The sequence below is a fragment of the Odontomachus brunneus genome, unplaced genomic scaffold, assembly GCF_010583005.1.
Source record: "Odontomachus brunneus isolate Ranch 3 - 2012 unplaced genomic scaffold, Obru_v1 Obru_scaffold_184, whole genome shotgun sequence".
NCBI classification, from domain to species: domain Eukaryota; kingdom Metazoa; phylum Arthropoda; class Insecta; order Hymenoptera; family Formicidae; genus Odontomachus; species Odontomachus brunneus.
Window position 1 is genome coordinate 504,835 of NW_022639634.1, and position 19,658 is coordinate 524,492.

Consider the following 19,658-nt stretch of genomic DNA (forward strand, 5'->3'; position numbering starts at 1 on the left):
GTAGTAAATTTGAACAAATCATCTATCTCCATTATGGGGTCAGATACCGGCATTTTGTTAAATTAGCGAAACTTTTTTTCCTCACAGTGCATGGACAATACCTGGATATCTCACAATTGTCGTCAGCTCTTGATGTAAGTATAGATCAACGTTAAATTTCATGACAATTAAATGATAATCGAAGTGCTATTACTCCCTCAACCCTTAAGCGAACATGTGGAAATCAATATGAAGCATTTCTTAAATACATGCTTTTAATTTGCTATGCTCAAAAATTATTATTTTATATTTAAAACGTATCTTGATTTATAATTACTTAAAATGGAACATGGACAAAAATGGAAGACTATATATGTAAAAATCACGGATTAATCACGAATTAAGGATTAAGTAGGATTAAGGTATGCCCAAAAAAGTTTCGTGATAAGATATTAAGTTCTTTTTATTTACTGAAACTATTGTATTTTTCTTAATTCACTTGGCAATTACAAGTGAAAGTTAAATATATTCTACTTTTCAATGAAGAAAAGAAAAATCTAGATGTGCTCATTTAAAAAGAATAAGAACCATCCTATGGAGAAGCGCGCAGTCACTAAAGAGGTTGATGCTATATACAGAATATTGCATTGGTAGATCAATGCTGCATTAATAGCGTAACATATAATAATAAATGTATCAGTTTGTCACATGCAAATGTGACATTTAGTGAGCACAGATGCAGAGAAGCAGAGTATAGGAGAATGCGAAATGTAAACGCATTCGAGATGAAACCCGGTGAATATAATCAGCGAGAGACAAGATAAAACAGAGAAACGATCGCGAGTCTCGTTTTACGAACTCGCTGGTGGGCCGGAAGAGGGACGAGGAGAGGGGTCTTCTCTTAAAACTTCGACCGCCGCCTGCAATTGGCGAGATAGGAAACGCCGAGAGCACGATGGAGTTATTATACGTTCGATACTCGTCGCGAGTACGCGGCCGGAGAACTCGGGGACTGTTTCAGACGGCGATATCGCAGCTGCGCTTTGTTATCCCACCTAGGAACGACGCAATAACGAGGCCGCGTTTCCCGAATGAATCGATGTCCCAGGTGACACTCCTCAGCGCTCTCTCGCCGCCGCGGGAGTTTATGTAAAATGCGCCATTATTACTTTCCTCGAGAGTTAATTAAATCCCGTTGATAAAGGCTACGGGCGATTTGAACCTGCGTTCGCCGATTGAAAACGACGACGACAACGACGATGACGGCGACAACGGGGACGCGCCCTGCCGCGATCTTCCGTCCCGTTGATTGTTTTCCCGGCTCGAGTCACGATGCGTATTTGGTAACGAGACTGGAAGCATAGTGAAAATAAACAGGAAGAGAGGAAGTTATTTGAAATGCCAGCGAATTGTATAGGAGAATTGAGAATAGCAGTCGGTGAAATAATTAAGAAATCAATGTAGATGAAAAAAATATTAAAATTAAAAGAGCATGTTTGATACGTTGTTTTATACGACTAAATAATCATTGATAATCTCACTCTCTCCTTAAAACCTGTTTACTACACAGATCAAAAAATTCGATGTGATCGACGATAATTATTTGACTGAAAAAGAATTCTTTCCCCAACGAATAAAGTCTAATTTAGTTAAAAAATTGCAACAAATTTTTCTGATTTTTTGAGTCCAACTCGACTTTACTGCATTCAGTGGAGAGAAATTTTTCATCAGAAATTTTTCCAAGTAATCACCATCATTATCTATGATCCAATGAAAGCGTTTATCTATTATTCTGTCTATCTCTAACGCATATAACGCATGTATCATATTTAATTTCTTTTGTCTCTTTGTTCTTATTTTATTTTTTATTTAATATATCTCAAAAAGTTTCTCATCTATTTTATACACGCTCTTAGAGCAAAACTCTAAGTGATAATAAACGTAATTAAGTATCTATCTATCTACTCATCTACCTTTTGCCAACGTTACGACAGTATTCGCATACTCGTGCGCAATTGGTCGTCGAAAAGGACAGAAAATGGAATTGAGTTTTTGAACGAGCCGGTATATCCCTTTTCGAAATACAGCGTGTTCTCTTGGCACACGTGCGTCATTCCCTATAATTGCGAGCGATGTGAAGTTTACCCTCGTACTTTCATATCCTTTATAGCTTCATCGTCATGGGACCGTCGTCGTTCCATTGAAATAACGGACTAACCCACTTTGCATGGTGAGGCGGCCGAGATTGCATAAGTTATGCGAGTTATCGCGCGTATCCATAAGGGGCGATATGTCCCTTGAACGCGAAAGGTCGCGGGTCTCGAATGCGCCGCTCGCATGTAAATCTGCTCCTCTCCCAGTCGTCCTTCCGACACCGAACCGTGTCCGACTTTTAGCTGATAAAGTGCCCGTCGCTGATCTACAGTCTACGATTCTACAGTCCTACCTGCGACGTTTCTACGGCAGAACTTCGATCTCACGAGAACTTTACTCCGCACGAACGATTCTCACGAATTTATGGCTTCTGGACAAATTTGTCTTCCTGTAATGAGTGTCCGATCAATTCGATCGTTCTCCTTTGAGGCCACTCTATTATTGACGCTATCTCCAAGGTAACGACGGAGAAACGAAGTCATCTCGATTGTTCAGTACGACTCGTAGTACCTTGACCGTATTCTCTTTTGTCCGATATCGCTTATACACAATATTCAAACAAAAGGAGCAGAATTACTTTCTCTTTTTTTTCTCAGCGCGATTCGCTTAAAATTCATCCCAATCGAAGAGCAAATGGAGCAATTTTGTTCGAAGAGTGCGAAAGTAAAAAGTAGAAATTTTCACGGAAACTCACCGAAATCACGATCGCGTAACTTCTGATGGCGCGAAATGGCGAGGTTTAATTGGGTATGATTCACGCGTGAGTTGAAACTGTGGAAATTGAAAAAATGGAGAAGTTCGCGGACAATTGCGAGCAATGTACGATGATTGCTCGGAGTTCCTGAATCAACAGGGAAATTTTCTCAAGTGAAAATAATTGAAAGGAAATGAACTCGTTACTTTGAGTTGGAAAGAGAGAGAGAGGAAAAGAGAAAGAAACTGTAAAGAAAATTAATACAAAACGTAAAATGTAAAACGTAAAAATTAAAACTTTTTATTCGACAAGGCGAGAAATAAAAATCTCTAAATGACATTTCGACAATGTTAACGAAGTATGATTCCTACCGACTATGAGAAATTTGATAATTGAAATTCTTGAGTGAAAAGTACGACTTTTTGGCGCAGACATGGCCAGAGCTCGCGTCAGTCGCTTTCTTCTTTTTCTTTTTTATATACAGGAACAAAGGTTCGCTTGCACAAATTGAGAGCTGACTGAATGGAAGCAACGGGCGTATTTGCGTGCGAGTAGTCGCAAACAAAAACATCACAATAGTTTCGGAAACTGGAAGCAATGCCTATACCTAGTTTCCACGACACGGGCTGAAATACGAGTCGTATTGAAGTGAAGCCGGCACATTCGCAATTCTGACGTGTCCTTTCTGTTCTGAGTTTTGCGTACAGCGTGACATATAAAATATAACAAAAGTTACGCGCGAGTGTGTGCGTGAGATATTTTATATACACGCGCGGTAAATTTTGTTCTCCACGGCCGAAATTATCTCCTTTCCGAAAAAGGAGACACACACAAGCCCTGCGCGCTCGCCAAAATTGATAAAACTAATACCTCCCCGGTTCCAACTTTTGATATCAACGTGAAAAACGTATATGAAACATACTGTCAGAATATATCTAAAAAACTAAACATATTCAAACAGAACGAGAGGAAGGAAAGGAGAATGGGAGAACACGCGTATTGTCGAGAGACTGAAATATTGATTGAAAAATCAATGCTGAAATTTACATGAGAAAAATCTCCGCGGCATATCGGCTATTTATGCCGTATACTAGCCCGGATCCCGATTTATCACTCCTTACGCGCTCGGATCTCCGAAGTTCCGGAGAAACAGTCTAAATCCTTTTCTACGTGGACATTTGCATTTACATTTCGCATATCTTGCGTTGCCGCCCGTCAGCCGCGCTGGAAAATTAGTTTCGCTTCTTCGGACGACGATTCGTATACATCCGCTCGCGTACACACACACACACACACATACACACACACACATGTATATATATATATATACATCTCCGTTCCAAGAGAAAGAAGAAATACTTGTTTTCCTTATTTCTTTCCTGTTCGTCTCGTCGCTCCGCGCTGGGATGGCTCGAGTAAAGTTCCCCCGTGCATTTCTTTATTTTGCTCCCGCAGCATGATCTCCCAGGAGTTTCGAAACTGCGGCGGAACGGCGAACTTACGCCTGCCATTGGCAGAAATTAATGAGATATTTGAAAGCGGTTAAACTTCCACGCAAAATCGTCGAGCTGCTCCTTTCCCGTGCAAATTTAAACATCGCCGAGCACTCTTAAAGCGACGATAGAGCTGCGTGCGACTCTTCGCGATCGCGTCGCGAAAACTAACTCTTAATTGCGTCCGACGAGCCAGCCCCGACGCGCTCGTGATAAATTTATATCAAACAATCTCGATATCTCCACGGCGATTTATTATCTGTATTAATCTGTATTAATATGCAAATAATTCTCGACGAAACTCCGGCGCGTTGATCGCGCAAGTTGGGTCTGAAAAATTCGCGATGTCTCGCAACTTAATCGTGCTCGATTTACAAGCGCGTATTCCTCGATAACGAGGCACTCTATTTTCTATATATTACTCAATTTCGCATTTCGCAATCGTTTCGAGAACGTCTTAGCTTTGCGGAGAGCCTGAACGTCCGTTTCAGGATGGCACGAGCGAGCGGATTATCTGAAATTCGGCGAAATGTATCGATCGTCATAAATCTCTGGTCGCGCAAAAATACTGACTGCCAGCACAATTTGCTCGCAACGCCACTTCTCACAGTGCTTTGCCGTGTACATCGATGAGAATTTACAGTCCCCGGGCGGCCTTCGCTTTGTTTGCCCCGCGCCTTTTTATTGCTTTTTCTCGAACTCCGATTCGCCGGCGATCTCGCATCATCGCGATATTACCGCGATGGAGGAAACAAACCGGAAAGTTCGCGTCGGGGCGCGCGCGCTTTGATTTAGTAAATCGCGGAATCGCGCGGGGAAAGTTCGGAACGTTTCCGTATGCTTTCGCGCGGCGGTAGGTCGCGCGCCGAGCATTATCCTGGGGCGAATTTTCGGAGTAAATTGAACGCAATTCACGCAACAGGTATATTTTATTAGACGCCTCACACGTTTTCCGCGAATCATCGAGGAGAGAGACGGCTTGCCGCCTCCGGTGGATACCGCCGTGGAGAAAGAAAGAGAGAGAATGAGAGAGGAGAGAGAAAGAGAGAGAGGAGAAAGAGAGAGACAGAGAGAACACGGCACAATTCTCCCATCTCTAATAAATCCGCCATTCGCAAAGCAGAAAAAGATAATATGTCCTCGGCGATTTGGTTCTTGCGCGCGATATCGCGCCGTTATCGCCTCGATATAACGCCTTCGCGAGAAGGGCCGTATTACTATCTTGTGCCATGTGAAAATTATAGCAATAACGGGAAAAGTTGCTTTATCCCGATATAGTAATGACGCAGTTTTAGAGCCTCGTTAACGCCACGAATGAAGAAAGTAGAGTAGAAAAATTGCAGGAAGCGAGTTTAAAGTGAGGATAGCGCGCTTTAGCAGCACGAGAACTCTAGAAACTTATAATCATCCGGGGCGTTTTCAGTCCTAGTTCCGGCGAAACTCGCGAAGCGCTCACTCCTCACTTTTTAATTATTTATTCGCACTTTGAAATTATTAATCTCTCTCGTTATACCGCCGGAAACCGCCCAGTCTCGTCTTTGCATTCTTACTTCCACAGTGACTTTCAACCGCGCGCCGACCTCCGACTGTACTCCAAAAATATGAGAAACTTTTTCCGAACATTCTTGCAACGCTCGACGCTCGCTTGGCTATTTTCTACGCAAATAGTTTCACGAACTGTCAACGTTTCTTTGGGCAGAAATAATGAAAATCGCCCTGCGGGCTTTTTTCCTTTCGAAATACGATGTATGCTAAGCATCGTCCGCTTATTCGGCAAACGAAAAGAAAGAAGAGAGGCAAATGAGCCGAGCGTCTCGTCGTCGCGATTAGTTGACAAAATTGAAATGCTGTGCTACGTGCACGCGCGCGATTAAAATGAAATCTCCGAACTCGTAAATGAACGAACTAGTAATGGTTACGATTTGATCGAGCACACAAAATCCCGCGTGCGGTCACTCGTCACGTTTACAGGCCGCTTTTTCTCCGGAGCTGTTACATCGGTCGGCACGGCGCCGACGGGATGTTCAATGCGGCCGGAATATCTCGTCGCTGCGGTAGATCGCGAGGGAGAAAAAGGGTCAAGAGAGGAGGAGCAGGAGGACGAGGAAGAGGAGGAGGTGGCGACGGGGGTGCGGAAAAAGTGCGGGGGTGTCGAGTTGCCGGGGTGGCTCTAGAAATTTATTAGCGCCGGACGCACTCAGCCGCGGCGCGTCACTGTAAATTAACAGCAAACAGAGAAACGAGATGACCCGTCCTCCCCTTCCCCCGCACCCATGCCTCCCATGCATCCTCCGGCCTCTCTTTCTCTCACTTCCCCTTTCTCTCTTGTTCGCGTTATCCCTTTCTGTTTCCTCTCGTTCCACCGTTCGCTCGGTCCATCGTCGACGAGAGCGGCGTTCGCGCGCGCGTTGTTTGCCATTCCCGCCTATTCGACTATGAATTAAAACATAAATTTCAATCAACCGGGCGAAGGCATTTACGTGCCTTCTCGCCTGGAATACGTGCGCGCGTATACGGGGTGTTCCGGAACCGCCCGTATGCTCGAACAAGCTTCTCCGCGTCGAACGCACGGTCGATTCATCGCTTTTAACTACGTGAGGCCGGCGTTTGCCGCGACTTCTCGGCTTTTGGATTTCGATTCATTCGTGCCTCGATGACTTAGTCCTATTCAAATTAACGGTGATGTTTAATTTACAAGACATTGTTCATACTCTCTTCGGAGATTCCACTTTTCCTTCCCGTGTCAGAAATTAGATTCCGTGTTAAGCGTACGAATATCGTTGAACTTGTAGTCGAACTTGTAGCCCAATGAAGAATCTCTAGATGTGCGCGGAGAGAATTTTACAGTATAAATTAGTGTAGGACCTTTTTTTAACCGAGAAACAGACCGACATTCTGCAGTAATTCGTTATCTTTTCATTTCATATATGCTACTCATATTTTAAGAACTGAAATGTGCTGTTAAAACACTTGCTGTGCTTCTAGCGAAATCTATTATGTTTCTAGCAAAATTGACTATGTCCCTTAGAGCAAGATAGACTTTACTGACAGTTTATTTTCATGGGCTACTGAAAACATTGTAAAATTCTGATATGAAAAAGAACCATAATATTCTCTCCGTGTAAGGTTTATAGATTGTCATGTTCCTTTGTGTGTGATACTATAAATCGTAATTTGCCGTTCTTTCCATTTAGAGACGTAAAGAAGGACTTGCGTTTACCCGAGTCGAAATTTTGATTCCACATCAACTCTGCAGATTCCATTGAACTTGAAGAGTCAATGAGGAATCTGTACATGTAGGAGCTATTGACTTACCTTGATGCTGTGTGCTGATGGTTATTCACTATCGTTTTCTCGATGTTACAGAAGCTCGAAGAGAAGCACTCGTTCAAAAATAATTTCATGTTTATTATATATTTAATTTATTATAATTAATTATTTCATTTATTTTTTCAATTTTAATTATTTTTTAGTTATTTAATATTCAATTATCTTAACATATTTTAATTAAATTTTACGTTTAACTGCGCACAGAAAAATGTATACTGCATTCAAGTAAATGTTACATTCCAAAGTATTTTAAAAGCTTATCTATTCAAAAATTTATACCATAAGTTCATCATAAATATCAAATTTATTAAAAATATATTCTGAAGTAAGTTTAGTATTTTAACTAAAAATATTAAATTAAAACAGAAATTCGATTTGCATAAAATCGAGCTAATCTTTTTACAACTTTTTAATATTCTTGTAAAAAGAATAAAAATTCTTCTACATAAACTTTTCATAAATTTGTGATGAGGATATTTTGAGAATTTTAACAAGAAAATATTCTTTGTTGAAGATAATAATTACTTAAAAAAAGATATTCATAAACTGAGTAATCGTTTTTTTCTGAGCAGTAGAATGTCATTTTTCTGTGAGCCTGAAATTTACTATGAAAAAATCGCAATTCGTCGATGAAGATTTGAGATCCGACGTTCAACTTAATGTTTCCGAACAAAATGGCAGAGTCTACAAAATGCACGACGTGATCAAAGCCTTCACTGCGCGGAGAAAATGTCAGAATAGTTAAACACACGAATGCATCGAATGCACAAAACCAACACTCGTAACATTGCCATTTACGATAGTTGCTCTGCACTGATCGGAAAAAAACGCTATTACGTTAATTGACAAACGCGTGCATGCGATTGGAGTTGCGTAAAATGTGACTACATTCGAGCGAAATGTAGCTATATTTGTAGGAATATGTACGTTAATCGACGGCTTTTCGACCAGAAACGAGATCAAAACATGAATTACAGGTGACGTCCTCAATACCTACCTTAGCACCTACCTCAGCATTTATCTTAGCACCTACCTTAAGTAAAGTGATCTCTTGATGGATCTCTTTCCATGGTGGAAATGTCGCCAAAATTTTATACATGAGTGCATTCGATGCATAAAAACCATTTGCCAGTTACCATTCACGATAGTTGCATAATAATTCATAATAATTGGCAAATATAGACATGAGATTGGCAGTTAACGAGTATGACAGTTACGGCTATATATTCGAGCAAGATTTATGTAGATTTTTTAGATACGATAAGTAAATGTTAAATTATTTAGTAAGGATTAATACGTGAAGAGAATAAAACGCTAATCTCACCTCTTCCTAATTTTTTTTCTTCTTTTTCTTTTTCTTTTTTCTTTTTTCCTTTTCTTTTTTTCTTTTTTCCTTTCTTTCTTTTTTTATGGAAGTTTTGATGAGATTTGTAGCTCTTAAAAGAGCCTGGTATAAAGCTGAAAGATAAAAATAACAGTTATGTGTCTAATAATGCTGTTTATCAATATAGAGATTTAACTCTAAGTTCGATACAATAATAAAAGTTAAAGAGAAGTGAAAAAGGACTAAATAATGAAATAACTAATGTCAAGAAGATTGGCGGCCAAAGAAGCATTATTAAACATAAAAATAAGCAATTGTGAGATTTATATTATATTTTAAGGCCGGTACTCATAGAGAGTTGTAAATTATTTAAGATCTTTGATTGCGATTCATGGACTGTTATTTGTCTCTTTGAATCAATGTTTATTAAATAAAATAGTGTAATAATTAGATATAGGTAGACAATTAATCGGAGATCAATGAAGCTATAATTATATATCAAGTGACAACAAACTATGAATGCCGGCCTAAATTTCGACTCGGGTGTTTCTCGATTCCCGGTAAATTTGTCAAACGTCCGTTAAAAAACGAAACTTTGTAATAAATGACTTGGCACACCTTGAAAATATATGATGTGTCGTCGTTGTCCGCGTCCTGGTGTGCTGAATCCTCCATTCTGTCTTCTCAGCCCAGCATCCTGGCTGCTTCGTCGTGGCACTAATATTGACACTCGCGTAGACACGATTTAATCGAAAGCAAATAATGCGTGTTAAATAACGCGATGCCGACGAGAGACTAATGCTGTGTCTCTAAATATCAACGAAATAGTCTAATCACTCGAGAACAATAACGTACTGACACACGTAGTTCGTTGTGTATTGCTCGCCGGCCCGGGACTGAATGGAAACATCCGGAAAAGCCCGCCAGGCACAAGGCCCTGAAGGTTTTGAATGTTTTGATTGTGTAGATGAATAATGAACAACGTACACACACGTAGTCCTTTGTGTACGTGTCGCTCGCCGGCCCGGAATGGATTCTGAAAAAAATCCGCAAGACGCAAAGGTAAATATAATCACCTAGAAAGTGTCGAATGTTTTGATTGTGTGATTGCCCGACTCTCATTGATAACGACGACTGTTGGCGATGAGTTTACATTTTATGCCAATTGTTCTAAGTGCTCTCGCGCGTCGAGCGCTTTTTTGTAACCGCGAGCTTTATATGACATTTTAAGCGAAATATTATGAGCGCCTAAGGAAAATGTCGACCATAAAAAGCATCCAAAGAAATAAACGCGATGAAAATAGACCAAGCGAGAGACAAAAATTTCTATCTGTCCAGCACCATCACATTAATGTGCGGGGTAATACGAGGAGCATGAAAAAGCGCTATTTTCGCGGCTTATAACGGATTCTACATTTTGATTCAGATTTCTGCGGAGACATTAATTAGAGGAAGTCTAATTTCATTAGAGGTAGTCCTACAATTAATATTGTTCCTTAATGTTACTATAATCGATTCTGTTAGTTTAATTTCCGGTATTCAGATGTCGAATAGGGACACACGATTTTGCACCAGCTGGCATATCACACAGCCGTTGATTGGGCGAACGTGTACACGAGTATGGAGAGCGCAATTATGCGCGCTCCCGTGCCGATTAAAGGAAATTGTTGCCTCCAGGGTCGCGTTCCTCACCGTCAAGACGCGCCGTAAACGTACGAATTTATGCCGTCGCTGAATGTACGCTGAACACGCACGAATCTCGGCAACTTCTGTATCGCTTAATTGCTGGGACGCACGTATATTTATTCAGCGCGTATGTGTGCATACGAGAGAGAAAAGCCCTCGTTGCGGTATAATTAGACATTTCATAATTTAGGAGAACCGACCCGGGCGCGCGCCAATGTGTATTTGTTACAGCGTGGGCGTAGCGGCTTGTTTAATTTTTCGAACCTGATAGATAAATATCTTCATCAAAGTGTGCCTAATGACCGCGCGAGATCTTATCAGTCGCATAACGGCATTTTATTTACTCGGCTGATATTTCATGATCATAATCCCATATTTATCGATGGCGACTGAACGTCGGTGCGCGCGCGCGATTCACCGATGCGTTAAGTATAAACTTCACGCTTCGAATAACGACAATAACAATTGCACAAATACTTTGTATCTGACAGAGCCGACCGCCGCTGTGTTTTTAAAGCTGATTGTAAGCCAATTATTTCGCGAATTACGCTGCACGCCGGCCGAATACGTCCGCCACTGCGGCGAACTTTAATCAATGCGCGATCGCTTGTAATGAATTAATTATTCCCTTACGCCCCCACGATAGAAAACCATTAGCAAGTAAGCGCGCGCGCTATATTATTATCAACCTGTCGCTCTATTAAAGCCGCCGCTTTTCCATTAATTAATGCGCCCGTCACGCATACTGATCGCCGGTTTTCGTTCATAATGTAAGCCGCTAATAGAGAAGTCACGTATGTATGAGAAGAATAAATTTTCACAGAGCGCGATTGTTCGGCCAGATTATTAGCCGTGCCGTTGCCCGCGATTGTGCATCGTCCGATTCCTCTCTCCGCGGCGGCTTATGGTCAACCAGTGAGATCTCGAGAGCACCGCTCCGACTACAAGTTTATCCCGTGGTCCTGATCAGGCTGGTCTTAATCACTTATCTGGTTTGTACAAGATGGTATTATCCTGATAGGTTATATAACGCAACATAGCAATCGAAATTTCATTATTAATATTTAGAACTTTATTAATAATTACAATAATTAGGTGATAACATCACTCTGTACCAGGCAACTGGTCGGGACCAGCCTGATTCTAGAACCAAGAGATGAATTTTTAATCAAAGCGTCGCGATTTTCAGTGGGCCATACGTACGTCCTCCGACTACCCTCAGCAATGAGTTTCGCTGTTGAGTCAATGGTTTTCGCAGTCGTATCTCCCTTAGAACGCGCGTCTACTTCGGCCGGCAAGAAAGAGAGCAGGCTTCTCTCTTGTGGGAATTAATATCCTCAAATAAGGCGTCTCGTACGCGCGGCGGAATGCATTTTTCTGCTTCCTAAACCCGGTTTATAACGAGCGCCCGCTGTATTTTCCGCCCGCCGCGTTTCTTCCGCCTGTTATTTCTTCACAACGCGCGCGGGCCAATTCAACATCCTTATAAGAAACAGCGTTCTTCTCGTTCAAAAAGAGAGAGAGAGAGAAAGAGAGAGAGAGAAAGACCTGGAAGAAACGTTACGAATTCGTTTACGCGCGAGCGAGCTACTGCTTCCTCCGTGTGCACGGCCGCCGTTAATGCGGTGCAAGTTCGAAGTGTTTCGGAAGCCCGCGACGGACTGGAAGAAGAAAAGGATGTTGCCGAGTACTGTCGGATTTTGCGCAAAGACAGGTGAGATGGAGAAAGAAAGAGAGAAAGAGAGAGAGAGAGAAAAAGAGAGAAGGTGAGAGCGAAAGCGCTTTTAAGAGCCGCAGTTTATACCTGCTTCGTTCTTCGCTGTATCTTTCTTACCGTGTTTCAATCCCGAGATTGCATTAACACATAACGCGACGTTACTGCGAGAGGCGATATGACAACGTTCTTAAAACTGCTTCCCTCCGCGGGAAGAAATATTTCGCGCGAAACTGTATGAAATCACCGTTGATTCTTCTGCCTCATCTCCCTTCCTTCTTTTCGCTCAAGCGTCGACTCAAGCTTCCTTCTTTTCGCTCAAGCGTTTCAGAATGCCGTTTACGATGTGGAATCATTGATGGACAATGGGACATTTTGTCTTCGTGTATGCTCTGTCGCAAAACGTTTTGCACACTTTTTATCGAACGAAGCTGCAGCGCTCTTCGAGTTGTCACAATCGTTGGCGTGCATTCAACGCACCGTTGCGTTATCCTACTTTCTAAAATATGTAAAAATTACTGCAAGAAGTGTTCTCTCACTTTAAAATAAATTCATCTTTCCAAACTTATTGTCACACCCATTCATTGTCACCTCAGTTCCTGTCATAACAGATTACTGTACATGCACATTAACAGTGGTTCCTGCAGGGATGCCTTGAAAACTTTACCGACAAAATATTGACTTTTTTTCTGCAAAATTTACAGTGTACTGGTCGCACAGAATTAAACTCTTTCACACACCGATAGTACGTGCAATAATGAGTTGCAGCATTGCTCACACACAATATGTGTGTTATTCACACACGAAAACGATCAATCATTTTAAAATTGACATTTACACTGACATCTCGAGCTGTCAGTGTAAATACTTACTTGGAACAAAAATTCTGTAAGCTTGTATGCATCGCACGTGTGATTGTTCCACTAACAAAAATTTCAAGGAACATCTCTGTATTTTCACAACTGAATTTAGAAGCTCAAAAATATCCGAGAAGTTTGCAGAAAGATCTTTATATATACGTGGTTATGTGTCTTGCTAACATGGCAAAACATAGCAGCACATATTTATACAAGATCTACATGTACGAAAAGAATAGTATGATCATGTTAGTGACGTCGTCTCTGAGTTATCAACATTTCTGAAGTTCGTCATCCACTTCAGCATCTCTTTAATGGTGACAACTTAAAGCGTTGCAGATTCATTCAATAAAAAGTGTGCAGCTATTTCGCGACCGAGCATACATTCGCGCGCGCGACGTAAGAAAATAAAAATGCAATATTGCTGGCTCGTCGAACAAACGTGTCAATCAGCGAAGTAAAAAAAGAAAGAGTGAGAGAGAGAAGAGAGAAAGGGAGAGAGAGGAGAGAGAGAGGGGGGAGAGAGAGAGAGAGGGGAATGGTACGCAGTACTCGGCGATTTCGACGTGATGGCCAACTCGCGCGCGATGAACGGAAGCGCCGTTTATGCCGGGCAACTGCATCGCCTCCCGTTGGAGAATAACAACGTGCGCGCGCGCATCTTCCCGATCGCTTTGCCGGTAGAGATAAACGGCGAAACGACGTCGCTGGGTAAATATACGCCGTGTTTTCGCTCGTACGTGCCACCGCCATCTCACCGTCCTTGTCCTCCTCGTCGCCGTGGCCATCGTCGTCGTCGAGTTTGGAAAACCGACAGCCCTCTCTCTTCGGGCCCCTGTGCGAGGGTGAAACGACCACCCCCGCCCAAGGGATCCCCAGCTTTTCGGGGCTGCGGCGAAAACGCGCGACTGACGCCATCGCAGCCGCCGATTCAATCAGCCTTCATTGTTTAAAAGTGCTGGCCGCGATACCCACGAACGTTCCAACGCTACCATCACCACCGTCACCGTCGACGTCACCGCGTACACGTAACCCCGCCGGCGGACATGTCACCCCCAACGGAGGATGGCCGGTTCTCACACTCTTGCTCACCCCTTGCGAGCCGGTTCCGCTGGTGAGTCTTTCGATTCCAGGCGCACCGGGCGACCGGTCGATCTCCCCGATCGCGCGGCCTGTTCTTTCGACGTGAGTTACATCGACCACGCCGCCGCATTAATTACCATTAGAGAGGATTGCTCTAATTCCGCCCTGCCCGCCCTCGCGCCCGTTGACCGGAGGAACACTCCACGGGAAATTGCGGTTGCGGAGGAAACTGTGCGAAATCGAGCGCGGCTGGCTGGCTGGTTGGTTGGTTGGTTGGTTGGTTGGTTGACCGGCTGGTTGGCTGGCTAGCTGGCTGGCTGGTTGGCTAGCTGGCTGGCTGGCTGGTTTGCTCCGCCGAGCGAATTTATTACGGTCACTACGGTCGCTGACTTTAGCATTTTTTCCTCGCGCTCGTGGATTCCTGGCCACCTGTACCGATGGCTCATCCCCCGGCGACGATGTAGGTGCACGGCTCGCGTGTCCCGATCGTCTGCATTTTCGATTCGGTTGGCAGTGATTGAGCGTGGATGTCGAGCGCGCGTCTCTCTACCTTCCTCTCTCTCACCCTTTCTCTCTTTCCCTTTCACCTGCTCCCGTGCGACTCTCAGGGTACTTTTATCGATAGGGAAGATGGATCTCTCCCTGGGACGCTGTTTTCCTAGCGCTCTTTATTAAAACCAATTTCAACGGGCTGCGGCTCGTCGAGTTTTATGACCGTCGGCGCGTCGGCGATAAGGAACAAAAAGGTCAGGATGGCCTGGCCAGCGTTCGTTCTCGTGTGACATGACATTTCGGTTATGACAATGCGAACCCGCATGTCAGTGTCCGAAGACTACTACTAGTCAGCACGAGATCGCCCGTCGTTACACGTCGAATCGGTCAATTCGTCGTGGCTGACGTAAGTCTCTAATTTTTCCATGTCCTCCCGGCTAATGGAACATGCGCTGGAAGTGCAAATTCGCACTATATATCCACCACTGCTATTGTTACACCGAGTCACTGCGATTGTTACGGAGTCCGAGTGTTTTATGAAACGCTCGAGTTTACAGGACACGACAAGAGTCGACGGTGCGGACGGGGTAAAGTAGATTTCTCGGGGCAAAAGCGTTACTTTGAACGAGCGTTTTATATCAACTCGACTCGATGGTCGGCGGGACTCGCGGGATACTGCGTCCGGGGAAGAGTGGCCGAGTAACTAACAATACTGGTGGCAAGAAAGTATGTAACACGAGCGCGAGAGACGTGCACCACACGGGCGAAATTAAGAGCGCGATAAATCATCTCGAACGGTTTCGAGAGACTCTGGGCGCGCTTTCATTGCGGACGCTATTTACGTTCTCGCCCGGGCGAGCCGTACAAGCGCCTGAGCTCGCCCTGGACGGAGAGTTTCGGGTATTACACGGCGGAACACACATTCGAGTTTCACTCTATTATGAGTTTTAACGCGCTTCGCGCGCAGCCGACGAGAGAGCGTCGTCGACTGCCGCGAAAGTGAACCACGCCTGCTCTCTTACCCCAAGTCGCTCTCCCGCATACCGGGCATTATTGAATGCGCAGTATAGCGTACGTGTGCACGGCTTTACGTGCAGGCAATTACCAGGTTGCAGTAAAAGTCCGTACACGAGAGAGCGCGCGCCTTAACCCTTCGAGTGCCGAACGAGAACGTTTGTTTAAGGAAGAGAGCCGGATTTCTCTGGCGAGTCGCATTTACGCCGAACACAACCGACCTCGCGCGCGTCTCGGCTACGTACATTAACTCTGCACGCTCACTTCCCATATTGAAGAATTGTTTTGTGCGCCGATCACGAGAATTCTCGTGTTGTAACGTAATTTATACCATTTTTCCATTAAATTCTCTAAAATTAAGATCTTTCAAATGGGAAGTATTCATTTATGAAATTGATATTCTCTCACGTGAGACAACATTGATGTGTCGCTACATGCAAAAAGCTAATTTGTCTATCGAGCTTGCGTATTTTAACAGTTGCTTTATCGAATTGACTTGCTTCATTACCCATTGACGACTTTGACAGTTCTTCTAGATATTCAAAATCTTCTAGATTCTCAAGATTTCCTAAACGTTCTTTACGTTCTTCTGAACGTAAAGATGGATTGAAGGATGGGTGAATGGACGTATAGGTAGATGGATGGATTGGTGAATGTATGGAAGAATGAATAGGTAGATGAGCGAGCAGGAACGAGGAAGATGATAGATATTACAAATTTTTTGTGTTTTTCGCTGCTTACATGCAATGAAAGCCAAATGGCACGCGCTTGTATTGTTTTGATAGATATTGAAAAGAAAATAAAAATTATAAATGGAATAAAAAATTAGAATAGACAATAGAAATTCTCGTTAGATGTTTAACAAATAGCGAGTCGATGTCGACTTTATTTGTCAAAATGACTGATTCTTGTATAATTTCATTTTCCATTTCATTTGACAGAAGAAAAGAACACAACAAATCTTTTGCCTGGTCACTGAGCACGACTACCAACAAAATGACTTTGTCCGCAATGTATTAAGGAAGACGAGGAGGAAATCATGCGCGAAACCGTGGAATTATCGCGTGTTGTTTGCTATAAAATTTGCAGCGACTGTTTTAACCCTCTATTTAGCAGACTCGAAGAAATTTGAGGGAAAATATTTTTGAATGTTTGAATGAAGCAAATGATGTTGTCCTGAATGCAATTGTTTTTACAGTATTTGAAATACACATTTTGAAAACGTATCTTCAACGATTCTCGTCATCTCCAGTGGCAAAAATCGGAACCACCGAGGCACACTAACGAACAGAACAGGTAACTAAATGTTACTCTAAAGCAACAACGCCAAATAAATACGTCCCGCATCAATTGTTCTTGAGCGTACAACTTATGAGAAATCGACGTTGCTTGAGAACGGCATTATCAAACAAAGGGTTAATATCGCGTTACACGTCGATGTTGCGTTCCTACGTACCAATGTTCATTTTCCCCCGCACGTCACGGGCGCGTAAGTTCCTCGCGCTCTCTGCACGTGAAACCATATCACCGTTAATTAGCAATTAGTTTATATTAGCAATGCACCGAGTTAAATGCGATCTTTGGTACGCAGTGCGTCGACCCGGAAATCCGCAGTTAAATTCGATGTGCCGATAGAAGTAAACCGACGCTCGACGTCGCGATCGCGGCGAAGGGGTAAGGGTAAGAAGGGAGGAGAGGGGAAACTTTTATCGAATTTGGGCGAAAATACGCGCGGAGCGTGGCGCAATTTAATCCCAGTTTTGTCGCGGGCTCCCTGCCAATCGGATTAGCGGCGTATAAACGCGACAAATGGCGTGAATATCGGCGACGTTGTGTGTTATGCCGAGTGCGACGGGAAAGAGCATTTGCATCAATGATTAATTACACCATTATGAAACGGATTGTCGTAAATTTCATAAAGTTTATGATACGAGATTATTCCGGGGCTTTTGTGCGCGCGTTTGTTTTTCGCGGGATTTATCGAAATTCGTAAGAGCTTGCATGACGGGCAAGCTTCAAAGCTTTGTTTCGACGAAAAGTGTAAAAACGTTCGCGGTGTTGCTATTATTTTCCGTTGCGCGGTGTCACGTGTATGAAAAAAAAGTCGGCCGATATCATGCCAAATAGAATATCCTAATAATGACAAAGTACAACGCAGCAAGAACAGGTGAATGATAACTTTTAACGCACAAATGTGTGGGAGATCACGTTTCTTATTTGCCGCAACAGTTGTTACACACCTATGGAAAATACATTGGTTCACAAAGAACATCGTTCTAATTAAAATAAGCGATTCTTTCTCTCTCTCTCTCTCTTCGTTTCCTCGATGAGTCCCATCTTCATCGCAAATCGCTTCGCGCCATTCTCTCGTTCTGACCCCGCGAACTCCATCAGTCTTTCCGTGATGCATAGCGAGAACTCGTTGTCGTTGTCGTCGTCGTGCTTGAATAATCGCGACAAAAACTCCACGAATATCTACGTTCTCGATACGCCCGTCGACCTTACGTCCGCTGACCTGGCTCACCCTTCGCTCTCCCTCCCGCCGCCACCCCCGATTTCTTTCGTAATCATCGGACGGTAGATAATTACAGCCGACGAGCGGCCATTTGTCTCCCTCTCGCTGCACTCGCGACGAGGGTACTCTAATTATGCGCGCGGCGTATTTTGTTATGGCGCGTTCATTAAAATACCGCGACGTCGCGACGATTAATTGATGCGCGCGAGCGCGTCGCGATGAGTTTCTCTGCGAGTGGGGGCCTCGACTTTTTAATGACTCTGCTGCGACTCGAAGGGAGATGTGCACGTCGGCCGGTGAATTAAAGACCGTGACACATTTGCGAAACGATCGCTTCGGGTGCTTCCTTCCGATGCTTTACGGCGCTGCTTTTTACAAGACGGCGCGGCGTAAAAAGGGGGAGCAAACGGCCGGGTCGCCGGGCTTTTCGGAACTTCGGAACTTGCCGGTGATGTGTTGCGTCCCGCTCGATCCATAATCGCAGAAAGTTGCCCCGCCTTTTTTCCTCGGGCGCGATCATGCTCTCCCTGTAAGCTTCACGACGACTTTTCGTGCCGAAAAGCGCGCGCGTTCGCGTCGCAATTTATCATATCCCCGTGTGGCTCTTTATAGGCAACTTCATCATGGATGATCAGCGTGATTACACTGCAATTTATAGCGTACACTTCTTCACATCTCCGCGGCGGTCGATTATACTTCGCGCAGCGTGAAGCTTATTAAATTATAATTTCCGAGCGCATCAGGCGAAAAGCGGAATCGAGTTTGACATGTCTCCCTTCATTATTTCACTTTCATTTATTTTTCTATTTCTCGTGTTTCGCGGCATCCTCTGTCTCGAATTTATTTGTATCAACGTAGAAATTCACAAGATCAGAAAACTTGAAAAAATCTGAGTAATTTGATTAATTTTTATTCGACCTCGTTTTATTTCATTTTACTCTATTTATATCGGCTTTTCGTGTACTTTATCCTTCCGTGAGTTTACGAACGTACACGAATCAGTTTCTTTCTCTCTTTTTTTATCGGTTGGAAAAGCGCGCGGAAAGCGCAAAAGCTGAGTGCTTTGTTAGTGACCGATTATCATCAGGACACCTTACAATCATGATGCCTCTTTGAAATGTACGCTTCGCACCGATAAGTAAAGTGATCGACTTGCATGCCAACTGGTGAACTAGTTAGCCTCCCTTTAGCTATTGCGGCAAACGGTGTGATTAATGGCTGATTTGGCGATCTCGAAATCAATTCGTGCTCGGAGCCCCGCGTGTTTGACTACGGCGAGTGAGTATGTGGAATTAAACCGCTGAATCAACACCTCGGTACGTT